This window comes from Austrofundulus limnaeus, unplaced genomic scaffold (genome assembly GCF_001266775.1).
Source record: "Austrofundulus limnaeus strain Quisiro unplaced genomic scaffold, Austrofundulus_limnaeus-1.0 Scaffold1376, whole genome shotgun sequence".
Classification (NCBI taxonomy): domain Eukaryota; kingdom Metazoa; phylum Chordata; class Actinopteri; order Cyprinodontiformes; family Rivulidae; genus Austrofundulus; species Austrofundulus limnaeus.
Window position 1 is genome coordinate 58,600 of NW_013953778.1, and position 4,325 is coordinate 62,924.

General features: G+C 37.9%; 1 long non-coding RNA gene across 1 annotated transcript; it reads left to right on the forward strand.

Moving 5' to 3' along the window:
* Positions 1–823: 823 nt before the first annotated feature.
* LOC106535173 (uncharacterized) lies at positions 824–4,285 on the forward strand. The gene is made up of 3 exons (XR_001312414.1): positions 824–1,404; positions 1,836–1,881; positions 3,594–4,285. It is a non-coding gene; the product is annotated as an uncharacterized LOC106535173 (long non-coding RNA).
* The last annotated feature ends 40 nt before the right edge of the window (positions 4,286–4,325 follow it).

Consider the following 4,325-nt stretch of genomic DNA (forward strand, 5'->3'; position numbering starts at 1 on the left):
TGATTTTAAAAGTAAAACTGTGCGTACTACTTTAAAGCAAATGTGTATTTCAGTTTATGGGGTAAAATTATGGAATAGTTTGGATGACGATTTGAAAAAATGTACTACTTTTAATCAATTTAAAATACTTTATAAGGAAAAAATGATTAAGTCTTATACACTTTTAGTTAATGAGGAGAACAATATGTTGTTTGCAGATTTTATTTGTGATTTAATGTATGTGGCCATGAAAAATTTATTGTAATTATTGAGAAAGGAGCAGGTTTATACAAGGTTTTCTTCTTCCTGCTCCCTTTTCACTCATGTATAGTATGTGTTAAACAAAAACGTGTTTGTATGTTATAATGAGGAAAATTGTTGAAGTGAGTGAATAAACTTATTGATTGATTGATATTCTAAAAACAAAACAAATTCAACACACAAAAAAGTACAAATCATAAGTAAAGTTAAAGGTAGCAGAAAGTAGAAAAATAATTCTTATATCTGCCTCTTTTAAAAAAAACATATATATATATAATTTAAATTTAAATAATAATAAGAAGAAGAATAAGAATATTCAAGTAAGAAAACAAAACATCAGTTTTTAAACAGAAGCTCTTATAAATACACTTTATACAATCTCATATTTCTTTAACAAACTAACTTTTGTCATTCTCTTAAACAAAACATTGAAGCAGCACTTTTATAATCACTATATTATTCCACAAACATTGGTTCTTAAAGTTTGTTCAAATTTTAGGTTTACAAACTTTTCTAGTCCCTTAAGATTATAATAACTTTCCCTCTTAACAAAACTTGATTGGACGTTCAAAGGTAACATATTTTATGAGCCTTATATAGTTTTGTTCTACAAAAACATAAAGAATAATTTGTTTGAATAGTGATAAATATTGTTTTAAGAATTGTTAAATGTGAATAATCAATGCTTCTGAATCTGACAATAATGTTTGCATGAAAAAGTAAAAAATAACTTTTTATTCCTGACTTATTTTTAACTGGTTTAAATCTAAAACTAAACATTTTTTGTCTGTTTAAAAGAAAATGGTTTAAAAAACATAACGTTTCTTTATTGATTTATTTCAGTTAAAGTTTAGAGTTTTTAGAGTTTTAGTGCTGTAGAAGGAAAACACTTTGACCTGACTGGATGTGTGTGTGGTGTGTGTTTGTTTGTGTGTCTGTGTGTGTGGTGTGTTTGTGTGTCTGTCTGCAGCTTTGATCAAAGCAGAGCAGTGTCAGAGCGAGGGGGCGTGGCAGGAAGGGGAGGAGTCCAGTTCAGAGCTGGAGGATGAGGAGGCGGAGCAAAGAGAGAACAGTGAAGCTGATGAAGACGAGGAGGAGGAGGGAGAACACAGGCAGGATGAAGATGATGAAGATGATGATGATGATGATGCTCACAACCACATGGTGGGTTCAGTTCAGAGGCTCAGGTGAACCTTCAGGTGTTTTTTATGAATAAATCTCAACTTCAGCTCCATTTCTTTTTATATTTAGTTCAATATTTATTTATTTAGATTTTTTAGTCGGTGGTCCTTTAGCTCATTTGGATCTTTCACCAAAGATCGAAAAAAAAAGCTTTTATTTTGAAATTATTGTCATGCTTCTGATTTTCCTGCATTTATTTAAATCTTACATCCATTAGATTGTGAGCTGAACCAAAAATTATGATGTAATGTTTGTATTTTTTTGCAGACAATAAAAAAATAAACTGATTCCTTCACAACATAAATTCATAAATTCTGGACAGCGGTGGTAGAATCCCACGACTTCACAGAAAACAACTGTGAAGACGTGTTTCTGTGGTTAAACTCTGGTGTGTTTGTGTGTTTTTTCCTCAGGAGAACAGTCATCTTTCATCAGAAGTCGACTCTGTTCAGCCGTGAGGTGAGTTTCTTCTAATAAACGGGTCACAAGCAGCAGAACCAGAGTCCGACACGTTCAGAGATCGTGCTTTTTTTTTTACGTCTCAGCCTCTTAAACACGTCGTAAAACTGAAATGTTCTTTTTCCCTGGTGAGTTAGAAGGCATGTTTCCTTCAGGGTTCTCTCAAATAAGAATAATAAGATTTTATGTGAAGAAAGAAGCAGATTTATGATCTTTGTGGAAGTTAAATGAATGTTTTAGTGAAGATGAATAAATTAAGCTTTGCAGTGTTAACGAGCCTCCGACTTGTTCATCTTCTCTGCAGATCCAGACTTTTTCTAATCACAACTAGAGACCACATAGCTGTAGCATATTTGCATGTACGACACCCGCTTCGGATGTTATCATCCATGAAATGGACGTTATTAGACGTTATCAGTCCCATAGAATGTCTTCTGATTGTCAGCTGGTCAATATGAGGCTTAAAGCCACCAAGGTTAACGTTTGAGCAGATGACATGGTTAGGGCTAACCTCCGACAAATGTATATTGTGGCCTTTCAGGGCAATGGGTAAAGTCAGACCAGAGAGCAGGAGACCAGGGCTCAAGTCCGACACAGACACAAAAAATTTATTACAAAATGTTTTGGTTATTTACACATTCATTGTCATTGATATATTAACCCACTAGGGGGCACTGTCGGGACAGTCTGAAGTCTAGAAGGCACAGTAGGGACCCTCTGAAGCCATTGTATGGGACTGATAACGCCTAATAACGTCCATTTCATGGACTGATAACATCAGAATCCCCTGTGTCCACAAAGCACCAATGCACCAGAACAGATTTATTGTTTTCAGATGGAGCCCCCTCCTTAAAAATGGGGTCTATCATAAAACCGTTGGTTGGCACAGTGTAGGTCAGACACATCTGCCTTCCTACCAAAGTTCCTGCTGCGTGGTGTGTCCCAAAATTCTATTGTTTTGGGTGGGAGTCTGCAGGGGTGAGGGGCTCATTGGTGGGTTCGATGGACAGCCAGAAGGAATCAAAAACAAATCTGAAGCCCCTACGTTGTATAGTTTTTGAGTTATACGCATTTTGTCCAGACACCCCCTTTTCAGATGGAGCCCCCTCCACAAATATGGGGTCTATCTTAAAACTACTGGCTGGTGCAGTGCAGGACATTAGGAGAAAAATATGACCCCCGCTTTGCTAAACTGTTCTGTTCTCAGTTTTTCTCTTCTAATTAATCTGAATTTATTTTGTGTTTTATCTTTTATAACAAAGCTCCTTCGTTTAATTTAAATTTTGTCCAAAAATCAAGGGAAAGAAAATAACCGTGAGAATTTTTACTCCCTCGAAACGTCCCTTTAAGTCGAGTCATGATCGGAATCAGACAGAATTAATCCTAATTGGGCGGAAAATTCGACCAACGTGGACTTGATCTCTTTTTAAATGCTGGGAGGAAATTTGTAATTTGTTTGGCTCAGGATGCAGAGTTCTAAAAACACAGCCCACTCCTGTGCGGACCCTCGCAGGCAGATTCAGACCCGACCACAGGATCGCCTCTGTAAATACACAGTTAGCTGAAAACAATCCTCGGCTCAACTTTTGATTGAGCGCAGATTTGTTCAGATTAGAGTTCGGGGGTTTGTTTTATCAGGCATGAGGAGCAAGACGGAAAAAAAAAACAAAAGCACCGCCGCCTGACTTACCTGTCTCCTGTGTTTGGATCAGATCAGAATCTGTTGAGGAGACGGAGCGAAGGAGGAGACGGACAGTTGTGGATGTCGGCGCAGGAAGGCCATCAAACAGCGGGGATCCAGTGAAACACACACGCCAACAGACAGAACTCACAGAAACACGCAGAGGAGAGCAACCCGACACTTGGCCCGAGCCGCAGGAAGGCCGTAAAGCAGCAGGGAACTGCCAGAACACATCATTAGCAGATGAGTTGTGTTTTACAGGCACAGGAACACACTTTAAACAGAACCAAAAACAGAACTCGCCAAAGGAGGTCGATCCCGCTCCGTGTCGGCGCCACATGGAGACGGTAAAACTAAAAAAGAAAAAAACAGCAGGACTTTGTCAGAAACTGGTTTCATGCTCGTGAAATATCCCCTCGTGCGACAGCGGCCATGTTTGGACGTCCTCGTCTCGTCTCAGGACTTTAAACTGGATCCAAGTTTCTCGTCCCTGAACCAGAACCCATACAAATAAACCCAGACAGGTGACAGGTGTGGTCCGAGGTGCAACCAGTGTCGTGTTTGTGTGTTTATTTATTGTGTGGTTATATGCAGGGGTTATCACAGGGCAGTAAATGTTTACAGCTTCCAAAGGTTGATATTTGTTCAAAACTGAATTTATGTTTTAAAGGGAGCCAGGATTAGTTTTAACATTAGACTTTATTTGATAAACATTTATTTTAACTGTAAAATAAAGACTGTAAAAATACTGTAGGATGTTTAG